Source organism: Martes martes (assembly GCF_963455335.1).
Source record: "Martes martes genome assembly, chromosome: 14".
In the NCBI taxonomy this organism is placed as follows: Eukaryota; Metazoa; Chordata; class Mammalia; order Carnivora; family Mustelidae; genus Martes; species Martes martes.
Window position 1 is genome coordinate 66,607,575 of NC_137902.1, and position 11,111 is coordinate 66,618,685.

An 11,111-nucleotide genomic window follows, 5' to 3' on the forward strand; every position below is an offset into this window, starting at 1 on the left:
TAAACACAATGAAGGGATGGAATATGTAAAGATGAAAATTTTAAAAAGACTCTAAGAAAGGAATTGATAAGTTGGTTGGAAAAGAAAAAAAAAGAGGAGAGAATGAGCAGGCTAGAGACTAGAAGAAAGCCATGTGCCATATTTAAGGTATATTTTGATCTATTAGAAGAAATTGTATTCCAAAATTTTAAAGAAAAAAAAAACTATATGTATACCAAAAATAAGGTTAAATACAATGAAGGGATAAAATATGACTATAACAATGAAAATTTTAAGATTTTTTCCTTAAAAAGGTATTAAGATAAAATAGTTTAAAAACGTTAAAAGAGGAAAGAGGAAAATTTTTAAAAAATAGAATAAGAACACAAATTTTTAAAATTTAACTTTGCAAGACTAAGGGATCATGGGGAAAAAGCTATGAATTCTATGCATTGCTTTCCCCTAGCTCTAGAGTTCCATGGTTCTCATTGATGGGTGAACTTAGTCTTGGCTGGAAGTTCTTGCTGATCTTCTGGGGGAGGGGCCTGTTGCAGTGTTTCTCAAGTGTCTTTGCCCAATGGAATTGCACCGCCCTGTGGTTGTATTCTTATAAAATTTTATCTTCAGAAACAAACAGTGAGTCAGTTTTGGCCCATGGGCAATAGTTTGCCAACCTCTCTAGAGATAGGCAAATCACAAACTTATTCCCCTGAGAGAAGGAGCCCAAGACACCTCCAGTTTATATTGGCTCTTGGAGCATGTAAATGTCATTTTTCTTTTATTAATGTGGTATAGCATGTTGATTGATTTGTGAATATTGAATCACTCTTGCAGCCCAGGAATGAATTGCACTTGGTCTTGGTGAATGATTCTGTTAAGGTACTACTGAATTCGGTTTGTTAGTGTTTTGTTAAGAATTTTTGTATCCATGTTTTTCAAGGATATTGGGCTGTAGTCCTCCTTTTTAGTGGAGTCTTTGATTTCAGAATCAGGGTAATGCTGGCCTCATAGAATGAGTTTGGGAGTTTTCCTTCCATTTCTATTTTTTGGAATATTTTGAGAACATATGTATTAACTCTTCTTTAAATGTTTGATAGAGGAGGGCTTGGGTTGTACAGTGGGTTAAGTGGCTGACTCTTGATTTTGGCTTAGGTGGTGATCTCAGAGTTCTAAGATCAAGCTCCTCATCAGGCTCAACACTCAGTGAGTATTCTCCTTAAAAGATTTTCTCTTGGGAAAAAAAAAAAAATTTTTCTTGGGATACCTGGGTGGCTCAGTGGGTTAAGCCTCTGCCTTTGGCTCAGGTCTTGATCTCAGGGTCTTGGGATTGAGCCCCACTTCGGGCTCTCTGCTCAGCAGGGAGCCTGCTTCCCCCTCTCTCTCTGCCTGCTGCTCTGCCTACTTGTGATGTCTGTCTCTCTGTCCAATAAATAAATAAAATCTTAAAAAAAAAATTCTCTCTCCCTCTCTGTCTGCCCCTCTCCCCTGCACTTGCACACATGCAGGTGTGCTCTCTCACTCTCTCTCTCAGATAAATAAATAAATCCTTAAGGAAAAAAAAAATGTTTGGTAGAATTCTCCTGTAAGCTGTCTGGCCCTGGACTTTTGTTTGTTGGGATATTTTTGATTACTGATTCAATTTCTTCATTGATTATCAGTATGCTCAAGTTTCCTATTTCTTCCTGTTTCAGTTTTAGTAGTTTATGTGTTTCTAGTAATTTACCCATTTCGTCTAGGTTGCCTAATTTGTTGACATATAATTTTTCATAGTATTCTCTTATTATTTTTCTGTTTCTGTGGTATTGTTGTTATTTCTCTTCTCTAATTTGTGATTTTATGTATTTGGGTCCTTTCTCTTTTCTTTTTGATTCGTCTGGATAGGGATTTATCAATTTTATTAATTTTTTCAAAAAACCATCTCCTGGTTTCATTGATCTGTCCTCCTGGTTTTTTTTGTTTTTGTTTTTGTTTTTTGTTTTTTTAGTTTCTATATCATTTATTTCTGCTCTAATCTTTATTTCACTTCTTCTACTGGCTTTAGGCTTCATTTGTTGTTCTTTTTCCAGCTCCCACAGGTGTAAGGTTAGGTTGTGTATTTGAGGTTTTTATCGCTTCTTGAGGTAGGTCTGTATTGCTCTTATGACCATTTTTACTGCATCCTAAAGGTTTTACTGCATACCTGTTTTCATTTTCATTGGGGTCCATGTATTTTTTAAATTTCTTCTTTGAGTTCCCGGTTGACCTATTCATTCTTCACTAACATGTTGTTTAACCTCCATGTATTTGTGGTCCTTCCAGAATTTTTCTTATGGTTGACTTCAAGTTTCATACCATTGTGGTCTGAAAGATGCATGGTATGATCTCAACTTTTTTGTACTTGAGGCATGATTTGTGACCTGGTATGTGATCTATTCTCAGAATGTCCCACGTGCACTTGAAAAGAGTGTGTATTCTGTTGTTTTAAGTTGACATGTTCTGAATATATCTGTTAAGTCCATCTGGTCCAGTGTGTCATTCAAAACCATTGTTTCCTCATTGATTTTCTACTTAGATGATGTGTCCATTTATGTATGGCGCATGTTATAGTCCCCTACTATTATTGTAATATTATCAGAGTTCCTTTATGTTTGTTATTGTTTTATATATTTGGGTGCTCTCATGTTGGGGGTGTAAATATTTACAGTTGTTAGATCTTCTTGTTGGATAGTCCCCTTTATTATAATACAGGGCTGTTCTTCATCTCTCATTAGAGCCTTTGGTTTAAAACCTAGTTTGTCGGTTATACATATTGCTACTCAGGCTTTCTTTTGACATCCATTTGCTTGATAAATGATTCACCATACCTCAGTTTCAATCTGCAGTTGTCTTTAGGCCTAAAGTAAGTCTCTTGTAGGCAGCATATAGATGGGTTTTGTTTTAAATCCAATCTGACATCCTGTGTTTTTTGATTTGAGCATTTAGTCCATTTGCATTCACAGTGATTATTGATAGGTATGTATTTAGTGTCATTTTATTAATTAAGTCATTGTTTCTGGAGATTTTTTCTGTTCCTCTTTAGTCTTTGTCACTTTGTCACCATGTACATTTGAGTGATTATTGATAGATATGTACTTCTGTTAAATATTTTTTCTGGAGATTTCCTTATTCCTTTCTAATGTTTTTCTCTTTTGGTCTTTCTTTCCCACTCAAAGAGTCCCCTTTTATTTTTCTTACAGAGCTGGTTTCATGGGCATAAACTCTTTTAGCTTTTGTTTGTCTGGGAAATTCTTTATCTCTCCTTGTATTCTAACTGATAGCCTCACTGGGTAGAATATTATAGGCTGCAGGTTTTCCCCATTCAGCACATTGAATAAACCATGCCATTTTTTTTTTCCAAATTGCCTACTTTCTGTGTAGAGATCTGCAGTTTGCCTTATGTTCTTCCCTTGTAAGTAGGGGCTTTTGTCTTGCCACTTTTAGGATTTTTTCACCACTATATTTTGCAAATTTAACTACAATATGTCTTGGTGTTGGTCTGCTTAATTGATTTTTATGGGAGTTCTCTGTGCCTCCTGGATTTATATGCCTGTTTCGTTCTCCAGATTAGGGAAGTTTTCAGCTATTATTTCTCAAATAAACCTTCTGCTCCCTTCTCTCTCTTCTTCTGGGACTCCTATGATATGAATGTTACTGTGTTTGTTGGAGTCACTGAGTTCCCTAAGTTTACTCTCATGATCCATAATTCTTTCTCTCCTTTGTTCAGCTTCATTACTTTCATAATTCTATCTTCTATATCACTTATTCATTGCTCTGTTTCTTCCATACTTTTGGTCATTGCATCCAGTTTATTTCAAATCTCAGTTATTACATTTTCTTCATTTCGACCTAATTTTTTTTTACTCTTTTATTTCCACAGTAAGGGACTCCCTGATATCTTCCATGCTTTTCTCAAGCTCAGTGAGTATCTTTATGATTGTTGCTTTAAATTCCCCATCAGACGTATTACATTATATCTATTTTGATTTTATCTCCAGTTGTAACCTTTTCTTACTGTTTTTGAATGAATTCCTCTGGCTTGGCATTTTGTCTAGGTCTTTGTCTTTTTCTCTGTGTTGGAGAATCTTGTTATGTTTCCTGCTCTGGAAAGTAATGGCTTTATGAAGAGGTCATATAATGTCCAGGGCCTGGAGCTTCAGGGAGTGTCTCCAGTGTGTACTGCATGACACTGCTACTGTGTTTTGGCTGCTATATCCCTCAGGTCATTTGTCTGCAGAAGTTCTCCTTGCCAGTAGAAGGCAGTGTTTGGACCTTGTCTAGAGTATGGTGAGTTTTAACTAGGTACGATGTTTTGCTTGTTAAATGAGACCTGATGCTACTTCTGTCAGAACTGAAGCCTTGCAGAACTCTGTGGTTGGCAGACATGATGTATATAGGGGTTTGTGCTGGTCTCCTGGGGAATGAGCCTGCTATGCTGGTCCTAAGACACACTTGCCTGAGAAAAGCAGTATCAGGAGAGCATAGGTTTGGGTGGGACTTGGTATAAGCAGGTTAGGCAGCAGTATGGGTGCTGTGATGTTTATTAAAGTTGGTTTACACTGAGGGATGGGGGAGAAAAATTGTACCAGTCAGCTCCTTTGTCCCCAGAGAGGGGATCTCATGCTTGCTGCTTTAAGGGATGTGCTCCCAGAGAAACAAATAATTTCCCCTTGTGTGTTCAAGTGTTTTTTTGACCGCTGTTTTCATGTTGTCTGTCTCTGGGTTGCTTGTCTGCCTGGAGCAGCACAGTACACTTTGGGTTGTATTCCAGCCAAGCCTGCTAACTTTCACAACTCCAGACTTTAGGGATGTGGTATAGTCAGGGTCCTGTGCTGGTCTTCTGGTGGATGGTCTTGCCACGCTGGGACTGATGCAGGTTTGACCAAGAAGGGGAGTGGCATCAGGATATAGGAGAGTGGGATATGGAGCAAAGCAGGCTAAACAACCAGTGTCCAGGTTAGCCACCCTTAGCAGATGTTTTTGTGCCCATGTTGAGGTGCAGGGGAGGGAAATGGCACCTTCTGGCTCCTTTGTTCCAAGAGAGGGAACTCTGTGACCAGCACATCTCATATATGTGCTCCAAGAAGAGCTAATATTCTCTTCATGCCTTAGGCTATTTTCAGATAGTGTCATCTGCCCCAGGGTTGCTTGTGTGCCTTCTCTCCAAGAGCAGGACAGTACATTCAGGGCTCTATCCCAACCAAACCCTTGACCTCTAATCTCCAGTCTTTGAGCCCAGCTGGTTACAAAAACTCACAAAAATCAGCCCCTCTTGATTTCCCAGCTAGTGGCTTTGGGGGAGTGTTATCTTTGTGCATACCCTTGTGCATTCTACTCACTCACCTTTCTCTGCAACCAGTGCTCCATTTCCTCTGCAGCACCCAAGATCTGTTTCTCTCCCAAACCATGTCTCTGCACTTTCTACTTTCTTTGATGTAGCATCTTTTCTCCTTCTATTTGTGCAGTTTGTTTTGTCAGTCCTCACATCAATTTCTTGGGTATTCAGAATGATTTGATAGTTAATCTAGCTGTGTTCAAGGGAGAAGGCAAACCTAGGGTCCTCCTACTATGCCACCATCTTAGCTCCCCCTGCCAATCACACATTTCTTAACTGAAATAAGTTTAACAAAAAAAATGTTAAATGAGAGTTAATGCCCTTCCCCCCAAAAACCCAGCTGTTCCTCACATCTGAAAAATGTGTTCCATGTTACCAAGTTATTCAAATGAGGCAGAAATCCATCTTATTATATAAAATCTTCTGACTTTTTAATGTTAGCTTGAAGAAACAAATAAAAACTGCCTGTTTCTCTTTTGGCCATGGGTCTACCAGCTCTCAGTTTTTGTGTTAGTAGGTACTGGGGACAAACAAATATATTTCCTTTATTGTCTCCTCCCTCCAGTGTCAGCCAATGGTTCCTACAGTTCAGTTCCCCTTACTCCTTCTCCCTTCATCCTCAGCCATTGATAATACCACTTATGAATTGCCTGGACTGTGAACTCTTTAAGAACATACCTTCTTATTACATCCCCTCTCCACTTCCTCGTGTCTACCATAGTTTCTGGTACTTAATGGTGTCATGCATTTATTTGTTGATTCATATACTCACTCAACAAATGTTAGATAGCAGAGAGACAGAAGAGTTTATAGGCTAAATGAAAAGTTTTATAATGAGTATAATAAGGACTTGAACAAAAAATAAGCATAGTCCTGTGGGCTGCAAAGAAGGGGCACCTAATCCTAAACGAAGGGCTAAAGATGCCTCCATCACCCCCCAGAGGAGGCAATATCTGAAATAATTCTTTGATTCTTGAAGAAACTGGTTTTATCCAGAAAAAAGAAAAAAGGTGTGTAGAGCCATTCCAAGAAGAGAAAGCAGTCTGGTATGGAGCTGATTCCAGAGCATTGGTTGGGAATGATGAATGATGGTGCCAGAGGGTAGTCAGGATTGGTCAAGAAGAACTACATTGACTGACTGGGTCAGTCAAGAAGTCAAGAAGAACTACATTAACTGACTGGGTGGCTCAGTCAGTTAAGCACCTGCCTTCAGCTCAGGTCATGATCCCAGGGTCCTGGGATTGAGCCCCACGTCAGGCTCTGCTCAGTGGAGAGTCTACTTCTCCCTCTTCCTCTCCCTGTCTTTCCACCTGCTTGTGCTCTCTCTCTCTCTCTCTCTCTCTGTCAAATGAATAAAATAAGATCTTAAAAAAAAAAAAAACTACATTGAATAAGTTCATGTGAGACCAGCACACAATGCAAACTAATGCCTCTTTTTTTTTTTTTTTCCAATTGGTTTTTTCCCCCAGTCTATAATTTCTTTTAATTCTCTGACTAGGAAAATCTCACTTATCCTTTATGTACCAGTACAAATTCCAGTTTTTCTGGAAAGATGGTCTCAACCTCCCTCTAACCCTTATGAACAGAATTTGAATTGATTGAACCATTGTACTTTGTACATATTTATATTTTCATTCTAATTATTTTGTTCTACATTTGTTATTAGTTTTTCAGCTAGGCTGGGATCATTTTATGTTTTTAAAGTTAATTTTTTTAAGTTCATCTTGGTATCCAAAACATCCATTAGATATTTCTTATTTGTTCCTTGAATGAATAGATTGTCATCAGCTTCTCAGAGGAAATAGCATTTTAGGTAGATGTTGAGAATAAGTAACATTAGACACATACACATGCATGAGGGATGGCATATCATGCAAATGGAATAGGAGCAAAGATTTTTTTTCTTCTTAAAGATTTTATTTGAGAGAGAGAGAGAGAGAGCACAATTTGGAGGTAGAGGGAGAGGGACAAGCAGACTCTGAGCTGAATGGTGAGCCTGACCCAGGGCTTGATACCAAGACCCTGAGATCATGACCTGAGCTAAGTTGGATGCTCAACCAACTGAGCCACCCAGGTGCCCCAAGAGCAAAGATATTTCTTATTAAATCATTTTGGTTGAAATGACTGCCCAAGTGATTAGAAAGGATAAAGAAATTTTTTAAAAGTTTATTTATTTCAGAGAGAGAGAGAGTGAAAGAGAACATGAGAGGGGAGAAGGTCAGAGGAAGAAGCAGACTACCGACGGAGCTGGGAGCCCAATGCGGGACTCGATCCCAGAACTCAGAGATCATGACCTCAGCCGAAGACAATTGCTTAACTAACTGAGCCACCCAGGTGCCCCGAGGATAAAGAAATTTTGATGGCATTTGCTAAAAGGAAGGCTGTCATGAAATTCCATTTCACACTGAATTCTTCCACTGCTTTGACCTATGTTCAAATATTTCTGAAAAGGTGAAAGTATTTATTTATGCTAGTACAGTTGAACAGACAACTATGACAGGTCTTTCTTTCCTTATTGTGTGTATTTTAATACCCAGTTTATATTTTACTTTCTTTATGTAGTCTTTTCCAATTATTGAAATCCTAGGGGCTCCTTTCTTGTTTCCAAATCCCTCCGGACTTTCTGCTGGTACTTTTTCCAATAAAGATTATAACTCCTGAAGGCACACTTACTTCTTTAGTAATTGCATATTTTATCTTTGATTTATATCTATAAAATGACTTTTTTGGCATGTGGTTGGTATTGTAAGACATCATATTTACCACACATATGAATATAGAACAATATACATAGGTAGTTGACTCTTCGTTTTACCTTCTCACAAAATTATGAATATATGGAATCCTTACTAAGAAGGAAAAAAACTCTCAAACTCTTCAGAAAAATAATAAGGTTGGAGAAATGTTCACTCAAGAAATGTATTGTTTTAAATGTTTCCTTTTGTTTAAAATATATTTGAAGACAATGGGAGATTAAAAATTTTATTTGATATTACACATGAAGCTTCTTAGAGCTCGTTTTTTCTCGGCCTACTGATAAGGAACAGTCTGTGATAGCTTGCTTGCTTTGATCTTCCTACTATCTGTAGTTTGATTCTGCTCTCAGGGTTTACATTCTCCTCTTATTTTCTGAGGACACTAATAAAAATTTAGCTGATTGGAATGGCTCCTTTGAAATTAACTGGTACACTCCCTCTAGTCAATAGTACTCCAGTTTTCCTGATCTTGATTAAACGTTAATGAGAAACTTTTATAAAAGAGACCTTTCACCACCCTAGTATCTTGCAATAGAAAGGCGTGCCCAGGACTCCCCCTGGTGGTGATGGTCATGGGGGACATACATGGGAATGTTTAGAATTTTGCATTTCTCACTAGGCTTTCCTTCTATGGAGTGGTTACTAATAGATGAGGCCAAAGGAAGAAAGGGGAAGGATGACATTTAGGAATGTCATTTGGGTTACTTCTCTTAGTTTAAATTTCCAATCTCATCAACTTTGTGTGGTGTGTTTATTGTTTTTCTTCTTTTTTATTTACTTGTTCTTGGTCTTAGACTGTATCTATCAAAGGGTATATTAATCAAACCAACTTTGTACTCAAATTATAGTTTTTGATCAAGAAAAAGATTTCTTTGAACTAAAATGGTTATGGTAATGTAGTAGTAATGACTCATACAGCATTCTGATATGCTATTAGGTGAACAAGAATTGACAGTAGTAAACAATCGAGCATACTTTCCAGGTGTTGGGCACTACATAAAAGACTTCATATGCATTTTATATGCATTCATCTTCATGACAGTGCTATGAGATAGTCCTATTATCCCTGTTTTACAGGGGCTCAAATAGGTTAATTGGTCAACTAAGGTCACACAGTGGAAAAGGTGGAGTCTTTAGCTCGTGGCTTTGTTAGGAACCTTCCAGGGTACTCACTGATGGTTAATGAATACTAAGAATGGTTTTAGTATAAATATCCACTTAATTTTCCTCTTCAACATTACATTATGCTATAGCTTAATTTAAAACATCACTATTGTTTCTGAGATTATGAAACCTTCCATATTCAGATAAGGTATTTTTCATTATGCAATGAGAACATTATAGAACACCATTGATTTAACTTCTTGTCCTCTCTGGTGACATGATCAAGGTTGAATACATGACCTTTTAAGTTCTGGCTAAAGCAGTAAGGGCTAACCTTTTCTACCTGGGTTTAATGCTAACTTTGTCTGCTTTCATCTGGTTAGTCAGAGATGACAACTGGATTTTATCTTACACATTAAAAATTAGGAAAAAAAAATACTGAGAATACAATCATTCCACAAGAAGTTGCACGGCTGACATAACAAGTTTAGGTAGAACCAATTAGGGCCATGTTGGATGAGAGGGTAAGGTGGTCTCTGGTCTTCCAGACTCGAAACTTGCTTGCCTCTCTTCCCCTTCAAACACTTATTCATTCTGCCTTAACCTGGTTCTGGATTTTTGCCCCTTGTACTCTTACAGTGTTTGTACTTATCTCTGTAAGGGCCTATTCAGCCAAAGTGGCCCCACCCCAGTTGAACTGCCATTTTGTTGTTTATGCAGTAAAACTAAATTGACCCTGCCCCCCAGGGGAACTTACTTAAAAGCAAGTCTGGGAAACCAGTCCCAGGTAACAAAGCCCAAATACAAGGGTGGGTTAGGTCAGGTGGAGACATTCATTCAGTGGGGGCACATACTGTCTCCTAGTTATACCAAGGAGTATGGGCCCCTCCCTTGGGGTGCCTTTTGGGTGCCTATTCTGACTAAGGTGATAGGTTAATTCAAATAGCTACTATGGGGTGACTTGTAGTTCAATTGGCCACCCGTGTGTGACCTAGCATGACTGTGCAGCTTTCTCTGTGTATTGCAATCTCACTGGCCACCTGTGTGTGGCCAGGCTCAACCGCAAGGCCTTTGCTCTATAAAAGTTAGTCTGTGAGGCAGGGAGTGGTTGTGCTCTCTGTAAGAGGCATGGCCCTGGTGAGTTGGTTTGATTCTCAATGCTTGGCAAGAAATACAGCTATGCTTGACTTTTGCTTTGTATCAGTCTCGCTCCTTTAATCATGGACCCATTATTGGGGGACCTAACATTGGGGACCCAACAATCTCCTTCACCTCATCTCTCTAATCATATTAATAACGGCCTGTTGTAATACCACCCTTTACCCCTCCTAAGAGTTGGGAGCTGATAAACTCTGTAAGGGCAGGGATTGTTTGAGTCTTGTTACTTACAGCCTGGCAAACAGTAGGTGCTGAGTAATGTGTTGTAGAAATTACTATAGAAAGACCTTATAATTAACAACAAAAACTGCTTTTTCCCCCAGAAAAAACTGGGGACCATTTTAGAAAAATGTCCTGGGAATGTTAACAGAAGTATGCCAGTATTCAATCATTTCTCGGTATTATTTGTGTAGAAAACAGCTCTGAATCTTTTTGTACTACTTTTAGCAGGGGACATGATTTTACGGTAAGGAAGCCAAGACAGTTTGTATTATGTGATTAGAAGGAATTGGCTCATGAGATTGTGAAGGCTGCTGACAAGTCCCAAGATTTGCAGGGTGAGTCAGCAAGCTGGGGACCTCAAAGATCCAATGGTGTAGTTTCAGTCCAAAGACTGGCAGGCTTTCGAGACTTGGGAAGAGCAGATGTTTCAGTTCAAAGGCAGTCAGGCAGGAAGAATTCTTCCTCTGGGGAGGGTCAGCTTTTTTGTTCTATTCAAGCCTTCAGCTGGTTGGATGAGGCCCACTCAACATTAGGGAAAACAA